The sequence below is a fragment of the Cucurbita maxima genome, unplaced genomic scaffold, assembly GCF_002738345.1.
Source record: "Cucurbita maxima cultivar Rimu unplaced genomic scaffold, Cmax_1.0 Cma_Scf00011, whole genome shotgun sequence".
NCBI classification, from domain to species: Eukaryota; Viridiplantae; Streptophyta; class Magnoliopsida; order Cucurbitales; family Cucurbitaceae; genus Cucurbita; species Cucurbita maxima.
Window position 1 is genome coordinate 5606767 of NW_019272027.1, and position 27542 is coordinate 5634308.

The window sequence follows — 27542 nt, forward strand, 5'->3', positions numbered from 1 at the left end:
CAAGATACCTTCATACTAAAGAACTTATAAGTGTTGAAACTCAAAGTTAGGAAGGACTCCACCTATCTAGCTATCCATTTTAGACCTGTAAATAGAAGAAAGCTACAATCTCATAAAGCTTACATGCAAGGCGTTAAAAACCTCCGCTCTTGGCAAGCATCCAGACTTCCTTAGTTAGGTACATCCCTCAGGGTTTAACATCAGAAAGTCACGCAGCGAGCTATCAAACAATCAGTCGTGAACTCTAGAAAGGAAAGAAAGAACTCCAGCAAAGAGAGCATAGACGGGTACTGCTACTTTCAAGCCTAAGGAAAATAGCAAGACAAGGGTTCTCATTACTATGGATATATCCTCACCATCGTCCTGACTTCTCTTCCATTTTTATTGTATCCTTTTTTAGTTGAAGAAAGGCCCTGTCTTCCAATCAGTCTTTCTTTCGTACTCCCTTCTTTCTCCCCCTTCGGTTAAAGCAAGCCCGTCCAATCCTCTAAGCTTTACCCCTTTCTCGCCTTCGACTTCAAGCAGTAACCAGCTCGCTGCTCTAATGGGTGGGTTTGAGCCAGGGGTTACGCAAGTCCTTCTTCTAATTGGCAAAAAAATAGAAAGAAAGAAGAACATACAGGAGTAGGAAGAGCAAGTCAGCTACCCTGCCTGTCAGCTACTTCTATGCTCTTATTTTCAATAGATAGGATGGAAGCACTATATGTGCCTTTGTCTATAATTAGTTTATGTCTAACTCAAGAAATTGTGTCAGTGAAGGTGGATCGAGCTTAGACTCTTTATTATCCTATGTCTATTCTTTAGGCATAATACCGTGATCAAAATTGAAAGAAACGGAAGAAAGAGATGTAGAAATGGAAATTTCCGAAAGGAAGGGGAAACCCATATGGTCAGTGGGTACACACCCAGATATCAACAATCAATCAATCACATTACCCCTCAACTCGCCCCTATTCACTCCAATCACCATACATAACCAATTTTCTACACCGTACCCTCTACAAACACCAACCCAAGACCCACCAACCACCCCAACCAGGAGAAAGAAGAGAGGAATTACTCCCCATTGAAGAACAAGGAATGGGCCAAGGCTTTTTAGGCTAGTCTAAGGTAGCAAGGGAAAGGCTTTACAACACAAAGTCTTGCTCATTCTCGATTATACTGCCTAGATGGACTCAATAGATGAAAGGTGGAGGTGATTGCATTCTCCATTTCTTCTTCACTACTCATACAGGCTTGACGGTCTGCCTGGAGGGAAATCAGTAAACTTCCACATCGATATGCTTTTCACATGCAAGTAGAACCTCTGATCGACCTTCCAAGGCCCGTACTAAAGAGGATAGGCTTGAATAATCGGTTCGAATCCGAATAAGGGTTGGATTTCTTCTTTTTTCTGTATGTCGCGGAGCGAGCAAGGAGCGATAGAAGGAAGTGGGATAACATTGCTTCTTTCGGTAAACCGATGCATGAGCTGAGGCTTCCATACCTCGCCGACCCTTCGAAAAAGTCAGGTCGTCAAACGGCTCATAGGGTCGATGTCCCGAAGCATGTTCAGCTACAAGAACCTGAGATGAAGCACCCTAAGTAAGAAAAGAAAGATCGAGCCCCTCTCCCTATCGATCGAGCTGTTTACCGAGGCGAATGAGGTAAGATCAGCCGAGTGAAAGAATAAATAGGTGAAGGAGCTAATTTCCCCTTTCCTTCCTTAAACCTGACTTAAATCCTACTATCCTCTTTCAGTCTTTCCAGCCGGATGAATTAATGCAATGGAACTCAATCACTTTCAAAACCTTTACAGGAGAGTCAATTCATTCAATCCTGAACTTGACAGTTGAGTAAATGAATTAGCTGCTTTCGCTCGGTGAATAAGAAGAAGAAATCTTCAAATTCTTCTTTCACTCGATAAAGAGCTATTTGAAGAACCTTCCCATGAACTAGTGATACTGAGGGAACCTTCTTTCACTCAAACACTCTTTGATTCTCCCGACTGTAAAGACTCAAGATTAATTATCCTGCTCAATTACCTGAACCTTTTCCTATCCGAGTTAGAAGTTCAGGAGACTCCTTATAAATTATCCTGCTCTTGAACCAGTCCTTAACTCCTCAACGAAAGCTATTTGAGAGTTCATTGTCAGACTCAACTCAAGATTCATTCGTTATACTTTCCCGAAATTTAGGGCCATTTTACCTTTAAACACTTCCAACTCCCGACTTACTCATTAACCGTAACCTGTCCCTTCTTTCATTGAACGAGGTAAAGCATATTCAGTAGCTCTTTTCTTGAATTGCTCTTTCTCCTGACCCTTATACTCACTCTATTCCCTGACCTTCTTGAACAGTAAACTGATTCGCCTCTCCCTATTTCTATTTATTCCTTCAAACACGAACAGTAAAGAAAGACTCAAGGAAAGACTCAACTCAAGATTCATGGGAACTGTAAATCAAGACTTAAGATTAATGAGAGAGAGTTTACGAACGGAACTCAATGCACCTTCTTTCCCTCTTTTCCTCTCCTACTTGTAAGGTAAGAAAGATTAATGATCGAGACTAAACCTTTAATTAGACGTAACAGGAAGTCAAGAGGAAAGAAACCTTAACTTAACCCTTTTACTGATGGAACGAGGGAGGGTTGAACTATATCTGATCCTTTCTTGCTTTCACTCTTTTATTCTTTCACTGATCTGGATCCTCTACCTGCCTACTTACTCAACCTTAACGCTTTTCCTTCTTTCACTCCTAAACCCCGTAAACAAGTTCAGACTCAACAAGAATGAAAGAGAACTCTGCTTCAGCTTTTCTTGACTCTATGATCTATTTTTGAGGTGATTTTACAAGGTAAATAGAATAGGTCTTCGATTGACCGAAGAGTAAACTCAGGAAACTGGAGGATCAACTCATGAACCTGTCTGCCCCTAAACCGATGGATATTCCTTTCTTTCACTCTTTTACTTGATTGCCTTGCCTGTATGTAAGAATGAGTCATTCTCCTTCACTCCCTATTCTATTGATGGGTTCTTTCTCTTGCCCCCGAACCAATTTACCTTATGAATGAAATCAGGGAGATGAAAGCTGCTAATGTACTCTCCCTTCACTGTAAAAGATCAATAAAGACTAAAGATTCCTTCTCATGAACCTCGTAAACTATCTCTCTCCTGAACAAGACATGGCCGGTCTCTGGTCTCTTCTCTATTCTTTCATTAAGGACTCAACTCAAGATTCAACCTCAAACCTAAACCTATTTATTCCTTCAAACACGAACAACAGTAAAGAAAGACTCACTGTCAGACTCCACTCAAGATTCAACCTCAAACCGGAACCTTCTTGCTTTCTCTTCTCCTTCTTGAACTGATCTTTCTCCTTTCAAAGACTCTTTTACTGTCCTGTGTAAGTAAGAAAGATTAATTCGACTCAATTCCTTGCAGCTCAATCACCTTCCCCTATTTATTCACTGTAAAGTGGTGAAGTAGCTAATGAATTTACTCTCCCTAACTCTCTCCCTTTTCCTATTGATTCTTTCACGCGGGGTAAAGCAATGCAGCTGGCTGATCGATCTGACCTCATTCCCTTCTTTCTTTCACCTATGGATTCTGAGTAAACTCCTAGAGTAGTATTACTTACTTCTGACCCACCCTTCTTTCACTCCTGCTGAGCCTATACCTATTTATTCTTTTTCTTCTCTTTCTCCTCTCGCAGCTACTTATTCACCTTTGCTAAGCTTTGACTGATTGAATAAGGTCTCGTGGCTTCGGGCCTCTCTTTATTCTTTCACGAGGTAAATGGGTTGGCTGGCTTATCTTCTTCAATCCTTCTTTCTTTCAGAAGGTAAAGAATATTCATTCATTCAGTAGCTCTTTTCTTGAACAAGGTAAACTTCCCTATATACACAAAGAAGATTCTATTCTCGTAACCCTGTTGCATTGGACTGATTGAAGAAGGTAAAGCATATATATTCATTAAGTAGCTCTTTGACCCTATCTATGGATTGATTCTTTCACAGCAGTAAACTCATTCACCTTCTCTTCTTTCCCTGATCTTTCTCCGGAACCTAGTTTACTTCCTCCTTCACCTTTTCCTGATTGACCGAGGTAAATGGGCTAGCTGGCTGGCTTCCTTTTCCTCTATTCCCTTCATTCAGTGATTGTTTGTTATTCTTTCACTATGTCTTGAACAAAGATGAATTCGACTTTACTCCTTGTTTATTCACTGTTAAGGAAGAGAAAGAGAAGCTCAATCTCCTAAAGTGATATTACCTGACCTGATTGAAGAAAGATTTGCTCTGTCTGGTATAAAGAATGAAAGAAGAAGACAATTCTGTCACGGGGTAAATGGGCTGGCTGGCTGTATGAGAAAGAAGAAGGGGTCAAGCTCCGGAACCTATTGATGGATTCTTTCTCCTTCCCCTATGTATTCTTATTCTTTAACTGATCTTGCTTGATCTTTTCACTGTAAACCCTGACGACCTGATTTAACTCCTTTTTACAGTTCTATAATCAATGAATTAGCTGACAGGAGAGGAAAGACTCCTTATGAATGAGAGTGCATTCCTTCTCCTACTGATTTCACTCATTCGACTTCCCTTCGCTACTTCACCTTTACAGTTACAGTCGGTAAAAGAAGCAAGATTAATTCCCCTTCTCACCTATTTATTCTGTCATTTCACTCTTGAACAAGGGGGAACGAACAGTAACCAAGGTAAATAGGCTGGCAGGATGATCTGCTCCTGACCCTTTTTACACAGTAAACAAGGTGGCTTCGCTCCTTTCCTTTAGAGTCTAGTAAATTCATTCAATCCTCTTCGTTAGAGTCTCACTGCTGGCTTCGTACCTTTCCTCTTAATTATCCTATTTATTCACACTGTAACCACTCTTCATTCATGATAGTTTCCGAACTGAACTCATTCACCTCTGCCTTCTTTCAAAGACTGTAAAGTTCGCTACTTCTCTTTCTCTTTTCTTTCCTGGCCCTGAAAAACACAGTAAAGTAAACTCATTCACCTCTGCCGCCTATTTCTTCTTTCTTTCATTGAACTCAAAGACAGGGTAATTTGTTAGTAGGAAGTCAATCCTCAAGATAAACCCTTCCCCTGAACCTCTATTATTGAACAGTAACCAAGGGAAAGCCTCAAGCAAGATTCATTCTCCTTCTTGACCAAGGTAAAAGCCAAAGAAAAAGGCAAGACTCAAGCAAGAGTTTACGAACTGAACTCCGCTCGCTACTACCGGTCTCATGGCTTCGCTCCTCTTCTCGTCTCATTGATTTGTTCTCCTCTACCTATTTATTCTTTCATTTCACTCTTGACCAAGGTGAAAAGCAGAAAGATTCATTCTAGATCTTCTCCTTTCTTTTACTACTCTAAAGCAATGCAATTATGTGATCACAAGATAGCTTTAATCAGTGGTTTTACTATCACTCGGCCGCTGCTGCTAATTCATTTTCTCGACTGTAAACACTCCTTTCCTTATTCCTTCTCATTCACCTGCTTGAACAAGGTAAACTGGCTGGATGGAGGATGATTCTTTCACTGGTGTTGAGGGAAATAGGCTGGCTGGATGAAAGGCCAAGCTCACCTATCGGTCTCATTGTTGCGCTCCTTCCCCTCTACCTTCTTTAACTGTAAACTCGGTCTCTTTGCTTTCCTTGGATTCTGCTTGAAAGACTCTGAAAATGAGATTAAGCGAAGCTCACTCCTTTTCCTTCTTTCACTTGATAAAGCATATATATTCTTTCTCCTTATGAATTCTCCTTTTCCTATTTCTTCTTTAACTGTAGGGAATGGGAATGAAATCTTAGCTCTGTCTCTAATCTTGATCCTTAATTCTTGAACAGTAACCAAGGGAAGGAAAGCCGTTAATTCATTTACTCTCACTGATTGCCCAAGGTAAATGGGTTTAATAGCTCTTTTCTTTCACTGGGTTTGTTCTCTTTTCTTTTCCTTCCCTTATTGACCAAGGTAAATAGGTGTTTTCTTTCACTGATCTTTCTCGCAGCTACTTACTCATTCACCTTTCTTTTCCTGATGGAACTGGGTCTCGCAATTCCATTACATGAACTACTCAACCTCAAACCTTCCCCTTTTCTTTCCGATATTCCCTGCTGACCTAATTTTGGAACTGTCAACTCGGTCTCACAATTCCATTGCCTTTTCCTATTTCTTTTTTTTTCTCCTTATTCTCTGAATTGAGTTTTTCTTTCTCTTCTCATTCACCTATGGCTGGATGATTCTTTTTCTTGTCTTTCTCCTGAACTCCGTAACCTATTCTCGTCGTCTTCTTCCTATTCCTATGGATGATTCTTTAACTGTAAACACTCAAGCATGATGAGAGAGAGTTTACGAACTGAATGAATGAATATACATTACTGAGTTCAAGAAGGATTGAAGGAGACTGAACCGACACCCTTTTCCTTCTTTCTCCTGAACCTGAACCTTCAAACACTTGGGTTTCACTATTCTTTTACAAGGTAGTAAATAGGTTGGTTATTCTTGATCTTTTCCTTTCTTTCACTCGGTAAGGTAAATGGGATGGTTGGTTCAGTAGCTCTTTTCTTTCACGAACTGTATGTAAAGACTCTCGATGGATTCCTTCTCCTTCACACGACGTATGGCCGGTCTCTTCTCTCTTCTTTCCTTCACCTTTCCTAACAAAATAGGTAGGTGTTTGTTCGCTTCTTTCTCTGGGAATGGAGTCTCCGGTCAACCACTCTGTCTTCGCTCCTGAACCTCTCCCTTCACTGTAACTGTAAAAGAAGAAGAAAGATTAATGAGACTGAACTACTTCGCCTCTCCCGGATTGAACAGTAACCAAGGGAAATAGGTTCATGTGAGTTATTCGAAGGAAGTGATTGTGAACCTCTCTCTATTTTTTAGGTCATTGAACTAGGTAAAGCAGCTAAGAATTGAATGGAATCTCTTCTTTCTTGAACTAGGTAGGGTTGAACTATTCTTCTTTCACCTATTTATTGGTCTCTTTTTTTTCCCTATGGGTTGAACAGCTGAGCACCTTTTCTTATTTATTAAAAGATTGTAAACGAAGAGAAAGAGAAGCGACTTCCCCTTATACTCTATTTATTCCCTTGCCTTCTTTTTCACTCGGTAAAGCTGCTAAGCTCCCTGATTTCACTCCTTTACCTTCGCCCCTGAATCTATTTATACTTTTTCTTCTCTTGATCTAGCCCTACTTACTCCTTCCCCTTTACAGTCGAGTAAATGAATGAAAACCTTCTTTCACTCCTAAACCTATAGGTCTCATTGTTGCGCTCCTCTCTGTCTTAGCCTTTCTAGATTTATAGCTTTGTCCCTTCTTTCACTCTTAAGGAAGTCAAGCCGAAAGAAGAATGATCCTTCACTCAATCACTTTCGGAACTGTAACCAAAGACTGAAGATTAATGAGACCGAACCGACACCCTTTGACAGATGGAACTCCTTCACCGGGAGCTTCTTGAACTGATCTCTCTCCTTCAAGTGAAGACGAAACTCCTTATTCATTTGGGTGGTTCACTCCTGACCCTATGGATTCTTTTTCTTCTCTTTCTCCTCTCACTACTTACTCCTATTAATGATCAATCACTCCTGTCCCAGATGGAACTGTAAGAAAGAAAGCCTCAACCGACACCCGACACCCTTTGACAGATTGAACTCAATCACTTGTCCCTGATTTCATTCCCTCTTGAACAAGGTAAATAGGTTAAAGTAAAGAATTTTCTGTCCTGTCCTTCTTGAAGAGGGATTCTCTTTTTCCTCGTAAACTATCTCTCTCCTTCGGCCCTAAACTGCTTGGTTGGTTCTTTCTCCTCTTTATTAATTCTTTTATAGATCTTTCTGCTTATTCATCAAGTAGTGTTTCAAGTCAAGACTGAACCGATATTCCCTTTGCCTGACTGATTGAACTAGGTAAACTAATTGTCCTCTCCCTATTTTTTAGGTCATTGAAGAGGTAATTACATAGGCTGGATGAGAGTCAAGCTCCGGCCCCTCTATTCCCTGACCTTAAACACGAGGTAAAGCAATTCCATGTCCCCTCTTTCCTCAAATTAATCTTTGGTTCTTGAATTAAGGAAGGAAAGCTGAATGAGACTGAACCTTAACCTTAACCTGAATTGGATTTCCCAAGGTAAAAGACAAAGAGAAAGCCTTCCCCTGAACCGACTGATTGACCGAGGGTTGAACTATTCTTGAACTTGGTAACTAGGCTGGATGATCTGCTCCTAAAGCTATTTCTTCTTTCTCCTTCCTTTACTATTCTTTCACTAAATGGGTCTTTGAATCTTCTGTCCTGTTCTTTACAGTCTGTCTCGTCAAGCTACTTCCTCCCCTCCCTCTTTCTTCTCGTAACCCTATGAGAAAAGGGGTCAGTGGTTGAGACTTGAGCTCATGACCCTCTCTACCTCGGTAAACTCATGAACTACTTCCTTCACCTTCTTTCACTCTTGAACTAGGTAAAGCCGCTAATTCATTTCCTCTCCTTCCTATAAAGGAATATAATATCTTCTTCTTCTTTCATTCTTCTGTAATATAGGCTGTATGATCATCAGGTCAAGCTCATTCACTAGCTTACCTATTTCCCTGTTATCTTTGATTGATTTATTAACCTAAACCTTCTTTGTAAAGCTCCTGAACCTATTCTATTGGTCGATCAAGAATCTGTTCTTTCCTTTTCCTTCTTTCGTTCTTGCATTCATCAAGTCAAGCTGAAACTCAAGATTCATTGACCTTCCTCTGTCTTCGTCTTCGCTCCTGAACCGTAACCTGATTGAACTACTGAACCTATTTAGTCTTGACCAGTAAACAAAGACTCCTATTTCTTAATTATCCTTCACTCCCTGATCAAGGTAAAGCTCCTGAACCGTCAGATGGAACTGTAAACGAAGAAGAAGCCTGAACCTCTGCTTCTCTCTCCCTCCTTCGGTCTGTCTCTTTTCTGTGTTTCTCCTCTTTATTCTTTCCCTCGGTAAACTCATGCTATTCTATTGGTCTTACAATTCCATTGCCTTAACTACTAAACAAACTCGGTAAATGTGCTGGGCTGGATGAGAAGCTGTATGATCGGAAGGTCAAGCTCCTAACCCTTTTCCTGATGGAACGAGTTTACAGTCTTTGTTTGAAAGAAGGGAAACAGAAGGGAGACTAACGATGAATGATTTATCCTTAACTACTGAACCTTTTCTTCTTCCTATTTATTCTGGATCGAATAGTAAAGTGGCTGGCTTCGCTCCTTAGCTTTGTTTGGTTTTTTATCCTGAACATCGCTCTCTCCTTCTTCTTTTCTTGCTTTCACTCCTTCCTCTTTACCTCTACAACTCGGTTTCACAATTCCATTGCCTGCCCCAATATTACCTGACCTTATTTCAGGAGGTAAAGCTATTTGAAGAACCTTTCTTTACAGTCGATAAAATTCATAGTGTTTAGAATCAATCAAACTTAATAACAGCTCCGAAACCTTTTCTTTCCTCTATTCCCTTCCCTGATTTTTTCCCTGTACGGAATCTTAGCTCTGATCTTGATCCTTATTCTCTGAATTGAGTTTTTCTTTCATTTTCTTTCTTCTCCTGGCCGATTCTTCTTGAACGAGGTAAAGATATTTGAAGAACCTTTACAGTTGAGCATATGAAAGAGCTAAAAGCTGCTATCGGTCTCACTCCTTCAAGCGCGTAAAACTAAATGTGAGCGCGACTCTCCCAACTCGGCTTCGCTCCTATTAATGCACTTCTCTCCTTCACCTCGGGCTCCCGGCAAAGAAATTAATCAGATTTATTTGAGTAACCCTATGAACTACCACAGAATTGTTCGCTTCCTTCTCATCCATCTTGCATTTCTCTTTTCTTCAAAGACTGGGTAAAGCAGCTAATTCATTGACTCTCATGTAGAGGTTCAAGTTGAACTATCTCTTTTCTTTCACTCGGTAAATAGGTCTTTGTTTGGTTCTTTCTCCTTCCCCTCGTCAACAGTGAGTTTGCTTCCGAGCCTAGTAGCTAAGTAGCTAGTAGTAAGCTATTCAAGGCATGGTAGCTGTTCTTGGCTGTTGAGTTTAGGCAGCTAGTGCTATGGAAATCATGTGCAGTCGGAGGTTCCCCGGGGTTGTCTCGTTCCTGCTTTTAGGAGCAAGCTACCTTACTTAAGTAACTGGTATTTGAGTCAAGTTTGTAACCTCGAGTAGCTATGCTCGTCTCCTATGAGACTAGATATCCTGAGTAGGTGTGGGCTCTTCCTTATTAACTTATTAATGTGTTCGAAGCCTGGACTATGAGTGACTTTCTTCCCAGCCGCTAATGCGCCAATGTGATTTTCTCGAATTATCTACCGTTGTTTGATTAGCCTCACAAAACTATAAAACATTCTTTCTGGGGCTCCTATCAAGATGAGACGGCTAGTGGTATCGGAACTTCGTCCGCGTTGTTGGGCTACCAATGGATGATTTGATCTGAAAGCATAGAACATCTAGTTGATTCGGTCTTGATAGTTGTTTGTAGTTCCTACTAGTATCTATTAGTAAGCTATTCAAGGCAGGCAATCCATTCGAGCTAGTTATAGCCCGTAGTCTAATATGCCAACAATCGTAGGCTAATGGTACAGGCAATAACCTCTTCAAGCCCGTAAGCTAAGAAAGGAATGGATTTGATGGTTGCTCTCTTCCCTTTGTCAATCATATAGAAGAGAGGCCTCGTTAGTCTCTCTTCAAAGTCAGTCTTTTTTCTTTTTCTCCCCCTTTTCTCTAAGATGTAGTAAGAATCAAATAGCTCTAAGAGATCGTAGTCTTTATATCTAGCGCTTTCCTCGCCGAGCATATGATTGCCCCACCCACTTTGCCACCAGGAATTGCCAAGCAAGCCCTAAATGAGTAAAGCCAAAGACCCCAAGAGAGAGTCCCCACGTCAAGGGTTGCCCTCTCCAAAGGTTTGCTGTAAGGTTTCCACCCGAGACGAGTAGCTAGTTTGGAAAGGCTATAAACTCCTGCTTTGGCTAATTCAATGTAACCCCATATAAACGCCAAATAGATCAGACAGATGACCTTCACCCCTGGCAGGAAATGATCCATTGAATAGAGAGAACTCCCCGAAGAGGATACAACATATAGAAATAAAGGAATTGGTGGATCTCTCCCATCAGCCAGATCAAGGGCACCAGGCATGGGATACACAGGCAAGAGAGCTAATTTGACTGGGCAGACCAGATAGCGAGATTGATTGAAAGCGAAAGCGCCAACTTGCGTACAAGATTGATATATGGATTTGAGACTCTAGGAAAATCCTCTTCAACAGTCTTTTCGTACAGGCTATGAAAGGTCTATTGGCTTTCTTGCTTATGCGGTACTTGGCTAAGCCTCGCTTATGCACCGAGAAAGATCGTCGATAGGAAAGCTCTGTTACCCACCAACGACGGCCCCTTCTCTTTACCTTTCTCGTCCCCTACCTTAGTCCCCTTTGCTGGCTTGAATTCATTCCATCTCTTTTTTGCTTCCAAAACAGCGTCCCATTCTTTTGATTATTAATATATTAAGGGCCATCATGTTTCGAGGCTTTCCTACGAATAGAATCATTTGACGAATCAAAAGATGTATTTCCTTATCAGAGAGGGGCCCCAATGGCAATGGAAGCGGGACTTTTTTCTTTGATAATCCGTTTAGGGGGGAGAGAGAAGGAGGAGAGGCACGAAAACATGATGTATAGGGCCCTAGTCCCAGAGTGGGAGTGCCGATTAACCCCACTTGGGAGTAGTGGAAGTATGTTCAGTCAAAATCAGAGAAGGGAGTCGCGAAGGATGAGTCTTCCCTTCCTTCTCATCTTTTTTTTAACTAATTGCTAATTGAGATGCGTAAGACATTAAAGAGTAGGATATGCGACGGAGATTAGGGGATGAGCTTTGATGAATACAAAGAATAGTAGAAATGATTATAGGTGAAGCAAATCAAACCCATTTTCAGACAACACACACAAAAAAGCAAGACTCCAGTGGTTAGTCAGAACAAAGAATCAAAGAATCTACGGGAAATTGGAAAGGGGTCGAAGTCTTCCTTAGAAATAGGAAGAGAAGATGAGGAGGGCATAGGTGGATGTCTATTCTGAATTGGTCCTTTTGCATCAAAATATGGCTAATTCCCTAGTGGGGAATCGACTGCTTTTCTATACTTCCCACTTAGTCTCTCGTTTCCCAATACTCCTCTTCCCCACAAAAAGCCAGCTGGAATGTGTCCACTCTTATCTTACCTTGGACAACTTCCACTTTCCTACTTATGCCTTGACTTCCTTTCGAGATTTCTCTTTGCCTCAGAATAACATATGAATACCACCCATCCTTTCTCCTCCCAATAGCCCAACAGTGAAGGGAAGGAAAAGGAGTCTATTGGGAGAGGCACGTAGCATAGTCCTTTACCTCAGGGTTCTTGGTTCTCCACACATTGAGGAAGCTTGCCCCTTTTCTCCTACTTTCGTAGAATATCTGTTGTTTTTGCCCCCTTGGGTTTTCCCATCATCAGGCTATAACCTTGCCTCTACTTTTTTATCTTATACTTCCTCTAGTATAAAGTCAAGGTCAAACTGACTATTCCTCTTCTCCTTTATTCCCTCTTCTTTCTTGTTTGGCTTAGAGGTATGCAGGCTCAAAAGATGAGAAAGCAGATATTTCTTCACGTCTGCTTTCACTCATTGCTTTCTCCCCATCCTTTCAACCATCGATTCGTACCACTGGCCTGTATTTCATTCCTCCTCTTTTCTCATGTTTACATCCCTTAGATCCACACATTGTCGTTGTAAGGGTCTTTGTGAAAAAGAGACCTTCCATTCTCTTGTCTTACCTTTCCCAATTTTGCTTGGGGTTCCCCCACTAGTCCCTTTTCTTGTTCAAACCCCTGTGATACGAGATATACTTGCTCTGACGACTTAGCTCTTTCCCCTTTCATTCCTTCAACATTTCCTTTGGGATTTCTTCTTATTAACCCAACTATCTTATTATAGTCAAGGTTTACCCATCTTAGGCTCCATCCTAGCATAAGGACTTTGGCAGATTCTCTTCATCATGCATCCCCATGGCCACAATCCTTGCTTCACTGAAGTTCGGTATATTTGATGAGAACAATAGTCTAAAGAACCTTGCTCTGAAAGGCCCGTGATTGATTCTCTGCCGAATGGGGCAGTCTGTTCGTAATCATAACATAACGTTGGGTACGTTCTTTTTCTTCTTTCAAACCCTGGAAGACTTGCTAGTTTACATTTTTGTCTAAATCTATCTAGTACTTTTTCAAATGGTATTTGAAAAGGAAGTTACCTCCTGCGTTGCACCTATGATGCTGCTTTGTGGGTCTAGTTTGTGGAACTCATCGAAGAACCCAATATCGTAGTGGTTGTGGGCCCCTGCAAAATTTTTTCTTCTTTCACTCGCGAAATCTATTTTGAGTACTTTTGATAGGAAGTGAAAAACGAGTGTCTTCTGCGTGCTTTGTTCCCCATAAAGGAATAAGAGCTTTGTCTTGATGGGGCTCTTAAAACAAAGTTGGCAGGCAACCCAATCTATGAGTAGGTACTTCTCACCTAGTTCCTCAATGTCATACTCCTTGGGGTCACCATGCTCCTTCAGAGATTTTTGTATCCTTTCGGGTACGGTGCTTTCTATATACGCAATATCTTTCAAGACTCAAAAACCTCTTTGATCCTCGGGTTAAGATCTTCTTTTTCACAAGGTCATCCCTATACACTTGGTACCAATCTTCTAACCCCTCGAGACTTTCTAAGACTGAATTTTTGTTTCCCCTATTCCGGGCTAAGGCAATTTCCTAAAATTGATTCATATTAGATTGCCTCCATATGCAAGGTTATTCATCTTTCTTCATAACGTAAGCACACACAGTTCCCCACACTTTGTGTAATTTCACATCCCTCGTTCTCCCCTCCCGCTCCGGTAATCCTGCCCTCATCTTTTTCGTGGCCGTATGCTTTGAGGCATCTTTTGCTATGAGTCTCGCATGAAAAGGGTCTCCACTCTCCTCGTGGGATTCCTTGACTACCACAATAGCGAGACTGTAAAGGATAGGAAAATAGCTTTACCGAGTCTTTGAAGGAAAAGGTTTAAGGTTCAGTCGAATTAATCTTGAGTGTTTACAGTTACAGTTCGTTTCGTGAAAGGGGGAGGTGAAGAAGCGAAGCAATGAGACCGATAGGTGAATGAGCTTGACCTGATTCTCATCCAGCCTATGTAATTACCTAAAAAATGGCCCTCAAAATCAAATAGGGAGAGGACAAATCTTTCTTTCATTTGAAGAGTTTTTAAAGCAGAATCAAATTCAATCAAAGAGACCGAGTTTACAGTCTTTGAAAAGAAAAAAGAAGAGACACACCTTGTTTACAGGAGAGTAAATTAATTAGTTGCTTGACTGAGTGAAATCAGGGACAAGTGATTGAGTTCAGGAGCGAGTGAGACCGATAGGCGAAGGAGCGAAGCCATGAGAGAGACCGAGAGGGAGAGGAGTGAAATCAGGGAAAATGGCCCAAAAAATAGGGAGAGGCATCAATTAAATAATAAAAGGTCCTTACACAAAAAAGAGTGAAATTCGGAAAGGAGAGGAGCGCAGCAACGAGACCGTAAGCTTTACCTTGTCTTTGAATAAATGGGTGAAGGATCTTTACTTACCTTGTTCCATCTGGGAGTGAAGGGGAAGGAGAAAGAAGAAATAGGTTCAGTAGTTCTGTCTCATTCATAAAGAGTTGAGTCTTTCCTTCTGAATTACCTCTAAAATAGACGAAAATCCCGGGAAAGTATCCAAAATCGAATAAAGGGTTCTTACACAAAAAAGAGTGAAATTCGTCTCATTAATCAGAAGTTGAGTCTTCACGATCATTAATCTTTCGTTGATTCTTGAACAATAAACAAGGGAACCAAATTGAACAGTAAAAAAAGACTCAACTCAAGATTTATTCGAGTGAATTGTCAGTAAATCCTCAAGATTCATGCTATCTTTTGTCTATTTTTTTTATTAAAATTAATGCTTTACCCTATTTTGAGGGATAAAAGAGTCCCCTGATTGACCTCCTTCACCTCTCCAACAAGGAAAGACTCAAAAAATAAGAATTCTCCTATCCTCGGTCTATTTTTAGGATTAAAAAAGTGTATCTCTCCCTTATTTTGAGGATGAAAAAGTGTATCTTTACCCTGTTGAAATAGTAAAGACTATCGATGAATGAGAGTGAACTGTCAGTAAATCCTCAAGATTCATTCGAGTTCACTATAAGTCAATCCGAAAAATTAATGATCGTGAACTGGAAGGAAAGAAGAAAGAAGAATGAAACAGTAAAGACTATCGATGAATGAGAGTGAACTACTGAACCTTCAAGAAAGTGTTGAAAGTCAATCCGAAACGAAAGAAGAATTAGACAGAACTACTTCAATCACCTTCTTTCACGAGGTAAAGCCGCAGCAGCTAATATAATTCATTTACTTATACTTACTCTCCTGTAACCAAGGGTTGGTTGAACTACTGATCTTTCTCTGTTCTTTACCTGAACTTTCTCTTTCACTCGCTCGGTAAATTAAATAATATGTTAAAGCATCTTCTCTTCTGCCCTGTCCTGTCCTGGACTTGACTTAGAGTTTCTCATCTGTTCTTTCCTGAACCTGACGAGAATGGGTGGGTGAAAGAAGGGAGACTCCTTATTAATTCTCCTTTACTGTTATAGGGAATGAAACATTCATTCTTGATCTTCTCCTGCAAACGCTCCTTATTCATTCTTTCTCTGATTCTTCCCCGGAACCGATATGACCTGAGCTACCTACTGAACCTTTACTGGAGAGTCTCTCAAAGAAAAGAGATAGTTCAACCTTCACCGGAACCTTTCCTTTATCAATCTCCTTCACTGATATTACCCGACCTTCTTTCACTTCTCTTTCTCCTGTCTTCACCTTTTCATTCTGAATCACTATTGAACCTATCCATTTTTATTACCTGATCCTATTATTCATTCAGAATCAAATTCAATCAAGTGTAAATGAAGGCAAAAACAATTTTACTTCTCCATTGCCTGAACCTTGACGGAAGAGTAAAGAAAATCAAAGAGAATTTCAAGACAAAAGCAAGACAAGATGAATTAGACTGATCCTCCTTCTCAAATTTCTTTCTTCATTCGACTGTAAAGACCATTTCTTAGAAAATTCTATCCTCTGTCTATTTTTTGAGATAAAATCGATGTTTTACCTTATTTTTTGGGCTATTTTCGTCCATTTGACCGGTAAAAGAGTGAAAAATCGGCTAAATGGGACTGATTTCACCCTTTTTCCTTTAAAGACCATCAATAAAAAAAAAGCTATCCTCTGTCTATTTTTTGGGATAAAATCCCTATTTTGAGGTCAAAATCCCTAATTTTCGTCCATTTCCCCCTATTTTTTGGGCTAAAAGAGTCCATTTTCACCGATTTCCCTCTTTTTCCTGTAAAGACCATTAATAAAAAAACTTTATCTTCTGTCTATTTTTTTTGGATAAAATGCTATCCTCCGTCTATTTTTAGGGCCATTTTCGGCCGAGGTAATTAGGAAGTCAAGACTCAACATTCATTCTCCTAAACCTGTCGGTAAAGCTGCTTCGCCCCTGAACTGTCAGTCAAGACTCCTTATTCATTCGACTCAACAAGATGAATTCTCCTGTAAACACTCCTTATTCATTCGACAGAACAGAACAGGACTATTACTTCTGAACCTGCCCCTGACCCTATGGATTCTTAAACTGTAAAAGAGAAATACTCCTTATTCATTCTTTCTCTTCTCTTCAACATTTTTGATCTTCTCCTTCTTTATTCTTTCGCGCGGGTTTACGAGACATGAGACTTAGGGAAACTCTGACTCCGGCTTCAGGCTAGGACCTAGATGTAATGGAAGCATCTCGTATGTAGAATGTACACGGTTGGTAATAAGAGTATAAGGTCTTCGCCTTTTGATTGAGTTTCCGAACAAAGTGCTTTCTTCTGCTTGTTGAGCAGCCTCACTTCATTCATGCATGGGCCTTCCACAAACGTAAGCGAACCAATTCCTTTCCTTTAACGGCCGCTACTAACAGATGTCAATAGCTCGACCATTGATTGGGGAGAGAAAAGTCAAATTCATTCATTATCTTTTATCTGACTGATCATGTAAATGGAGACCCTTCTAAAGTTCCAACGATCTAATCCCATCAAGGTGTTCTGATCAATGCCATTTAGGCTTCAATCCAGTGATAGCTGGGTTCATCTTACCTGGAGCGGATCGGTTGATCTTATAGACACAAGACTGAACGTAGGGTTGGTTGACCCAGTCGGAGAGGTTCTTTCTTTTTTTTTTACCCCTTGAGCTGATCTTATTCAAAGGATTGTTACTTTCTCAGCTTGAGCTTTCTATCAAATTTCCATTGATGGACTAGTGGACTCATTGGAACTCTTCTATCTAAGCTTGAGCCCGAAGCGAGTTTAATTCGTCCTTCATTTCATACCTCAGTCCGGTGCCCTATGGGTTCCATGACCTTTCTGTATTCGATTCAATCATGTTTTCATCTTGAATAGTAATAGTAAAGAAACGGGCTCCAGTAGCGAATGAAATGAATAACTTCGATTCAGCAATGGCTACTTCGGAATGATTTAAAGAAAGATCTCCGCTCCACTGCTTTCTTAGACTAATCGAGTAAGGTTGAGCTTCGTTGCTAGTAGTAGTCTCAAAGTCAAAAAGGTATTCAATATCGAATAAATGATCATTCTAAGCGAAAAAGGGGCTAGGCCAAGAGAAAGAAAGACAAGACAGAGACTTTATACGTACGTAATTAGAAAAAACGGTCTGGTACTGTACTAGAGCTATAGGCTTCAAAGCTATAACAATGGAGGTTGGAAATGACTATTTGTTACTCACCTTGGAGGTAATCGAAGGCAAAGGTCAGCTATTATCTTTCTTTTCGACTTTAGGAGCTCATCAAGCGACTCAGACTGATCCAAGAGTGTATGCATTCTGGAGAAATAGGCTTTGGTGAATTCAGATCAATGGACGAAGTTGCCTCTTTTAGGCCAGTGAGCCTAATCTATCTCTCTGTCTTACATGCCATCTGAAACTGATTTTCTGACTAGATTCAATCTACCCCTCACCTCAAATCAACCATTAGTGGAAAAGCTGAAAAGTCCAGTGTGCCTGTGCCCGTCGTCCATCTGATGCTTGGCACCAGTCAGATAGAATCGATTCCTAACGTCGGTTGTAGTCGTTACAGCGCTTACTAGTTAAGAAAACCATTCTTAGTCGTTAGTGCTCTTTAACAGTCAAAAGAAGTCAGAGACAAGTTTAATAATTAGGTTCCATGTCAGCTGAAGAGTAGACAATGCTATCCATAGAATAGCCTCAGAGAAGATCGAAAAGAGAAGCTAGCCCCATTGCTGATGGTTGGCTCGGATTGCAATGAGGAAGAACCCGGAGCCAAGGTTCTGAATTTGCTTGTCTCCGTCCTTTCTATCGATTAGAACTCAACGTGAGAAGCTAATAAAGTAATTAGTCAGGTACAAAATGAATGTTCAAAGGTATTCTAAGACGTTCTCTAAGCGCCTTGGAATTCCTTTCTAATAGAGCGGCTCGAGGACGTTTAAAAATTTAGTTGAGAAGAAAGCCTTGACGAGGTGCAATCCTTGTTACCGAAAAAGTAAACAAAAGGGGAGGAGGATATGAAGATCACAAGACTTACTTTCCCAAAGAGCCCCGTAATCCCCCTGAAAAAGCCCTAGGATGGAACCCAATAGTGACTGTCAAAGTCCATGTCTGCAGGAAGGCAAATCATATTCTTTCTTATTTCTTAGTTTCTGAAGAGCGGGTTGAAGCCACTAGCTAACGCCCACCTATGTTCACTCCTGGGAACAGGAAAAGAAGCTTCGACCTCTATGGCAAGAAGAAATGGGACCGAAACCCTGTTATGTCAAGGGTGATACGACTTCCATTTGATATTGGATATCAGATCGACTCGCTTTTCACCTTAGATCAGGGCTAGATCGTGGCTTTTTGTTAATTCTTTGAGACTTTTCCTTTGCCTATCCCCTATAAAAGTATAAAGATAGTGGCGGCGTGGCATATGGACAATCGGCTATGGCCATACTGGCTCTGATGTGCATGAGGGGATGGAAATTACACTACAAGCAGCTGAAAATCTACTTACACAAGATGCCGGCAAAGCTCTTGAAGGAGCCAAAGAGTCCTCCCCTATTCTCAAGACTTCTGAAGAAAATCGATTGGTAGCTATTGCTGATTTTGTCTTTCATCTTGGCATAGGGAATTATAGAAAAAGCACCTTGAAAAACAAAATGTTGATGAACAGGAAGAATGCAGCTACAGAAAGAAACAAATGGGTACATGCTGGTGGGAAAAAAGACTGCCAGATCTCGAGAAGAAAAGAAGACTTAATTGAAAGGGTAGAAGCTTTCGTTGTAGCTGTGTTTACGTTTTTGAAAGCCAGAGCGCTAGAGTGGAGCCAGCAGTAGATGCTTCAGGAGACCACTTCATTTTACGCCAAGACGTTTTTTTGTTGTCCGTAGTGATTGAGTGATTTCCAAGTTAGCCCTCCATCAATTCTTATTCCCAACTCCAAGCCTTCGTTCTTTAATAAATCTACGCCCAAATCTCCGCCAAAAAGAATAGAGAAGAGAAGAAATAGGCTCAGCAATTCTCTTTGTGGGAAAGATTTTCTCAATGTATCCGCCAATATCACCTTTATTTACATCGGCTTTCTCTATGTCCTTCAAAGCTCAGATGCGGTGTTCTTCCTTCCCACTTCCCCAACTAACGACACTCGTCTTTCTTTCCTATTCAAATCCTCATTGAGCCTAATCGCCTCTGGAAAGACATCAATCCCCAGAGGCTTACTCTGGTGCTTGTTCAATTTCAGGTAGATCAGGTTTTCCGTCTTGCGACTTGAGATGACATGAGGTAGTATGTGATATAAACAGACGTTAGTCAACTAAAAAATGTTTGTCTTTTTTCTTTACACGAGAATCTGTACCTTTTTCTTTTTTATAAAGGAGTCAACAGAAAACAATTATTAAAGGAAAATCAATAATCACTATGTATTTTGGTGTGTACGGAAAAGGTGCTCTAGATGGTGCATATATCAAAAGCGGTTGACCAAGAGAAAAGGGGTAGAAATCAGCACTTTATATGATGGGGCTGCGATTGAAGTTTCATTTTATAGGGAAGGGCCACTTATATCACCATCAACTATTCTGCAATTGAACTTGTAGATCTAGTTCAAGAAGTAGCGAAAAAATCAGAATTCGTACGTGATTTAGCCATCAGCTATTTTGAAGGATTTTGGGAATGGGTAAACAGCAAAAACGAACAGCAGTAATAGCAGGAAAAACTAGAGAAGTCTTTTATATGGAAAAAGCTCCGAAAGGGTATGGATACGTTTACTACGGCGGAGGTGTACACTTGAAAAGCAATGAGTGGATAAAAGAACATAAGGGGAAATCAAATAAAAAAAGCAAAATAGAGACAAATATTTTAAAGCAAGAAAGCCTGATAAGAAAATATAAGGAAAAACTTATGACCATCACAGAAGTTGAGCATAATTCTGAAGGAAATCATGTTAAAAAACGAAAGAAAAAGATTGAGTTTAGAAAAGACCTACAAAAAAAGTTTGTTGTTGAACTAGACTTCGATGTTGTTAGAAAAAAAAGGACTTTTGTATAGAGTTTCAAACGGAAAATACAAAATGTGCTGACATTCTTTTCAAAAGGTATCGAAATTTTGACAAGACAGAAAATTCCCAGAACAAGCTTTATTATAAATAAGTAAGAAAGAAGAGCATTCTGAAACAATAAACATCTTCTTTAGAAGCTCTAGAGCTTAGGATAGATGAGATTAATCCAGAGAAGAATGAGAGTGAACTACCTAACTTGTCCAGAGAAGAATGAGAGTGAACTACCTAACTTGTCCCTTCTTCTTTCCCTCTTTTACTCGAGCTACTTAACTTACTCATTCACCTTTTCCTATTTATTCACTGTAAACTCATGAACTACTGAACGAACCTTTTTTCACTCCTTAGCTGCTTTGAAAGACGAAACTAATGAAAGAAAGGATTTGCTCGATCATTAACCTTCTCTCATTCACTGTAACCTACTGGCTCTGTACTGTTACTTCTGTCCCTTCTTGAACCTATTCTATTGGTAAAGCTGCTACTAATTAATTTCCTCTCCTGCCCCTGTAAGTAAGAAAGATGAATGAGACAGATTGAACTCAAACACAAGGTAATGCAGAAGTCAAGACGAAAGATTAATGATCGTGAACTGGAAGTCAAGATGAAACACTCAAGATGAATGAGAGTGAACTGTCAGGAAAGACTTAACATTCTTGATCTTTCCCAGATTGAACTAGGGTTGAACTATTCAAACATTCTTTTACTCGACTGTAAACACTCAAGATGAATGAGAGTGAACTAGAAGGAAAGACGAAACACTCCTTATTCATTCGAGTGAACTGGAAGGAAAGACGAAAGATGAATGAGACGGAACCTGATTGAACTAGGGTTGAACTATTCAAACACTCTTTTACTCGACTGTAAACACTCAAGATGAATGAGAGTGAACTGTCAGGAAAGACTCAACATTCTTGATCTTCTCCAAATTGAACTCGTGTAAAGACCATCAATAAAGAAATCCTATCCTTCCCTTATTTTTAGGGATAAAATCTAGTAAAGGTAAATTAAGAAGTAAAGAGACCTCAAACCTTCACCTCGGCCGGCTTCGCTCCTTCTTTATTCGAGAACTGTAAACTCTGTCTTCGTCTTCTGACTTTGACGATATTACCAGAAGTTATTGTATTGGATTAAGAAAGAAAAGCCTAAACTCTTGATTCATTCGACATAACTACTTCGCTTGCTTTGCCTCTCACTATTTTGTTGGTCATATCCGTCTTTCACAAGGGAAATAGGTTCAGTAGCTAATTAATTGACGCCTCTCTCTATTTTTAGGGTCATTTCCGTCTTTCACTCGGGAAAGCATATGAAATTCATTCGAGAGAGTTTACGGAACAAGAAGACAGGAACTGGCTTGCTTGCTTGCTGGGCTGGCTTGCTTGCTTGAACTCAAACACTCCTTTTATTCATGATCCTTAACCGGAAGGAAAGAAAGAGAAGCTCATTCACCTGCCCATTCACCTATCGGTTGAACAATTCCATTTCCTGAACCTATCGGTTGAACAATTCCATTTACTGAACCTAAAAAAGTTGAAAGTCAAGACGAAACGAAAGACAAGATGAAACGAAAGATTAATTCGAGTTTACAGTGAAAGAACAAGAAAGAGTAAATGAATTAGATTAGCTACTGAACCTATTTAGTGAAAGAAAAGAGATGAATGAGAGAGAACTGGCTGACTTGCTTGCTTGAACTCCTTCCCCTTTCTTTCTTGCTTGCTTTCACTCCTTCCCCTTATAAACTCTTGATTGAGTCTTTCTCTTCTTCTTCCCCTATTGATTCTTGAACAGTAAACTCTCATTCACTCTCCTGCAAACAAATGAAAGGATGTTCGCTTCACACCTGAACCTATGAGCTCTTGTCTTAGGACGATTTTCACGAGGGTTTCACTATTCATTCTTTCTCTTCACCTTCTTTCCCTGCATTTCTTCTTTCACTGTCAGTCAATCCTCAACCGAAAAAGAGCTAGCTATTGAACCTGAACCTCGACTTCTTGATCTGATCTTTGCTTTCCTTTGATTCAGCTTGAAAGATGAAACAAATGAAAGAAAGATCAGCTCATTTCCTATTTATTCACAGTAAACAAGAGTTGAACTCCTTATCTCCGAAACCTGTCCTTTACAGTAGTCGAGAAAATGAAAGACAAACTCCCGCGTAACAAAGCTCGCTCAATCACCCATCGGTTGAACAACTCCATTGCCTTTACAGTTAGTTAGAGTCGGTAAAAGATAAAGAAGATGATCGTAACCCATTGTTGTCCTCTCCCTGTCTCATTGCTTCGCCCCGTAACCTTATACTCTATTCCCTTCTTCTGTTATTGTTCTGTTATTCTTGCTTGAAGGAACTGTAAACAAAGACGGAAGATTCATTCTCCTGATTTGAACGCGGGAAGTACTATTCTTTCTCTTTTCTCCTTTCTTGAACAGTAAACTCCTGAACAGGAAGTCAAGACAGAACAGGAAGGAAAGACTAGTCGGGGCTCCTGGGGAGGAAGAATCTACATCGATCACAATGCGAGCAACAAGGTAATTAATGGTGTTTGAAGGGGGAATCCAATGAAAGATGAATAAGACTGAACTCCTTTTACCGAGAATAAGACGAAAGAGACAGAACTGTAAGGAAAGCCGAAACATTCATTCTCCGTAACCTTTCCATGAGAGGAAATTCATTAGCAGTAGCAGCGGACTAAACTCCTTATTCGTTATCCTTCACTCAATCACCCTCTTTGCACTATGTACTGTAAGAAAAGAGATTCATTCTTAACTATACTATTGAAGGAATTTAATTGAAGGAGTTTACAGTGTTTTAAGGGAGAAGATCAAGGAAAGATCGAACTACTGAACCTGAAGCTATTTATTCTGGAACTGTAAGTAACCAAAGAGTCAAGTGAAATTCTTTGATTGATTGAAGGAGGTAAATAGGCTTGCTTCTCTCCCATCTCGAACCTTTTTCTTATGGTCTCATTGCTTCTCTCTGTAACCTAACACTCTCTTAATATTATACCTATTCGCTCATTCACCTATCAGTAAAGCAATTCAATCTCCTGAACCTGACGAGGATATCTTACATGCAGACTTGTTGAAGTCGTTCAACACATTGATGATTCCGAAAAGAAAGCATTTTGATCCAAACATTAATTGGTCGTGTAGTAGCAGACGGTATATATATGGGCTCGCGATCCATTGGCATACTCAAGATATTGGTATTGGACTTATCCAGCGATTCATAACCTTTCAAACACAACCGATAGCCATTCGGACTCCCTTTACCTGTAGGAGTACATCTTGGATCTGCCCAGTATGTTATCGACGAAGTCCTACTCATGGGGACCTAGTCGAATTGGGAGAACCCCTAGGTATTCTTTCGGGGTAATCTATTGGAGAAGAACCGGGTACTCAACTAACATTAAGAACTTTTCATACTGGGGCGGAGTATGAACAGGGGGGACTGCAGAACATATACGAGCTCCTTCTAATGGAAAAATCTAATTCAATGAGGATTTGGTTCCACACGTACACGTCATGGGCATCCTGCCTTTTTGTGTTATTGTTATATAGACTTGTATCTAAGGAGAGTAAGGATATTATACATAACGTCACTATTCCACCCAAAAGTTGTTTGACTTTGAGTTCAAAACGATCAATATGTAGAATCAGAACAAGTGATTGCTGAGATTCGCGCGAGAACATACACTCTGTCAAAGAAAGAGAGGGTTCGAAAACATATTGATTCTGACTTGGAGAAATGCAGGAGTACTGATGTGTACCATGCACCCGAATATACATATAGTCTAGTATAGTCTAGTATAGTCCATCTCTTACCAAAAACAAGTCATTTATGGATATTATTAGGAGGTTCGTGCGGATGCAGTCCCTTTTTCACTCTACAAGCAAGGATCAAGACCAAATTAACGTTCATTCTCTTTCTGTCGAACGAAAGAATATTTCTAGCCTTTCAGTAAATAAAGTGACACATTTGATGGTTCGGATCTCTCTGGTAAAAACGAAAGTAGAATTCCTTATTATTCATCACTTAATCCAATCCTACCTATGTACGGGTCAATCTAATCTCACTCTGCTATTTTCCACGGTAATTCTGATTGATTGGCAAAGAGGCGAAGAAATGGATTCATCATTCAAATCACTTCAAGAACGAGAAAAAGAACTACCACCCCCCTCAATGGTATTTTTCGTGGAAATAGTATTCTTGCTTATTTCGATGATCCTCAATACAGAAGAAAGAGTGAAGGAATTACTAAATATGGGACTACTGACTATAGGGATGCATTCAATCCTCAAGAAGATTTGATTGAGTATCAAGGAGTCGAAGACGTTAAGCTAAAATACCAAATGTAAATGAAAGTAGATCCATTTTTGTTCATTCCCGAGGAAGTGTATATATATTTTACCGGAATCTTCTTCCATAATGGTACAGAACAATAGTCTCTCTCATTGGAGTAGCTACACGACTAACTAAAAGTATAAGAAGCCGAGTAGGCAGATTGGTCCGAGTGGAGAAGGATTGAACTCAAAGGATTTTCTGAAGAGCTCAACTGTTAGCTCATTCATTGTCAACTTTCAATCAGCTTAGGTCTCGAGCTAAAGGATCTGCCCTTGTCGTCGAGTGCGCCCATTATCTTCTTTGAATACATTTTCCTGGAGAGATAGATAAGATATCCCGACACAATGGCATCTTATTACCACCTGAAAAAGTCAAAAGAAATTTTAAGAAAAGGAAAAATGAGATTTATGTCTAGTGGATCACACCTACCAATAAAAAGTCTTTTGTTTTTGTTCGACCTGTAATCATTCATATATGAACTAGCCGACGGTATCAATTTAGTAACATCCAACAAGATCTACATCTATTGCAAGAAAGGGAGAATCTGGAGCATAGAGTTATCAATTCTATCCTTTAATGGAAAACCAATTCGGGGAATTTCTCGCACAAGCATTCAATTAGTTCGGACTTGTTTATTGTTGGTTGAATTGGGACCGAGACAAAAAAGCTCTTCTATCAAAGAAGCCCGCGCTTCCTTTGTTGAAGTAAGTACAAATGGTCTGGTTCGCAATTTCCTACGAATAGACTTAGTGAAAACTGAGACTTCGTATATCAGAAAAAGGCAAGATCCGGCAGGTTCAGGATTGATCTTTCATAATGAGGCAGATCGCACCAACCCATATCAATCCATTTTTTGCTAGTTATTCCAAGACAAGGGTTCCACAATCCATCCCTTAGTCAAAATCAAGGAACTATTCGTACCGTACGTTGTTGAATAGAAATAAAGAACGCCAGCTAGCCAATCTTTGATCATTTTGTCAGCATCGAATTGTTTGCAAATAAATCTATTCAACGATGTAAAAGATTAATTATTATGTCATGTCATAAAAGACTCCTCCCTCAAGTAAAAAGGAACCTCTAATTGAAATTACGAATTTGTTAGGACCTTTAGGGGCGGCCCCTCAAATTGTGAATGAACATTCATTTTCTCAGTTACTCATAATCCGATCTTTCTAACATTTGCAACTTGAAAATTTAAAACAGACTTTGAAAGTACTTCCATATTATTTAATGGATGAAAACAGGGGTATTTTGAATTCCGATCCATGCAGTAACATTTCGAATTGGCATTTTCTCCATCATAATTATCACCATAATGATTGTGAAGAAACACCTACATTAGCCTTGGACAGTTTCTTTTTGCAAATCTATGTATAGCTAGCCCCACACCTAAAATCGGGTCAAATTCTCATTGTTCAAGTTGAGTTGATTTCGGAGTAATAAGATAAGATAAGCTAAGCCTTATTTGGCCACTGAAGGAGCAACTGTTCATCGACATTATGGAGAAATCCTTGGAGAAGGAGATACATACCTTAGTTACATTGATATATGCAAAATCACGATCTGGCGACGCAGGGTCTTCCAAAAGTGTCAGAAGTATTAGATAGAAGTGCGTTCTTTTGATTACCTAGAAAATAGAATTGAGGATTGGTTGGAATGGAACTCTCATATAAGAAGAATGATTGGAATTCCTTGGGTTTGATTGGTGCTGAACTAAAGTGCAAAGTCGTATCTCTTTGGTTAATAAGATCAAAAAGGGTTCTCGATCCCAGGGGCAGGGGGTGTAGATCCATAATAGACATATCTAAATTCTAAAAGTCTTGGTTTCAGAAGAATGTCTAATGTTCACTTGGCGAACTCATTGGATTGTTGCCGGCGGAACGAACAGCAGGGCATGCTTTGGAAGAATCTGTTACCGACCCCCTATTATTTGGAATAACAAAAGCATCTATAAATACTCAACCAACAAGAATATCGGAAGCAAGAAAGAAACTGCTCGAGTTTTAGCAAAAGCCGCCCTCCGAGTATCGATTGGGTGAGAGGTCAGAAAGAGAACTTCTAGGAGGAATGATACCCGTTGGTACCGGATTCAGAGAATTAGCGCACCGTTCGAGGCAACATAACAATATTCCTTTAGAAAACCCCCTAAACAAATTAGTCGAGGGCGAGAGAGATTTTGTTCCACCACAAACAATTATTGCATTTTTGCATTTCAACGAATTTACATGATAGATCAGAACAAGCATTTCTAGGATTTCATTCTTTCTCAAAGTAGAGGCATCCTGTTAACTAGCCGCCCCGCGTTGATTTGGTAGTAATAAATCAGATAATAACGAATATAAAAAAATGAATGGCTTGGATCGTGTATCGTGTATCAACAGTCACTCCCCGGCAGAGGTAGAGGATAAGAAGGTTCCATGGGAACAATTATTTTTTTCTATTTCAGCTCGGCTCCTTTTTGTTTCTTAAAAAAAACGAGCGAGGAAGTGGGGGGAGAAATGACAGACAAGAGGATATTGGAACATCCATTTGGAAGAGATGATGGA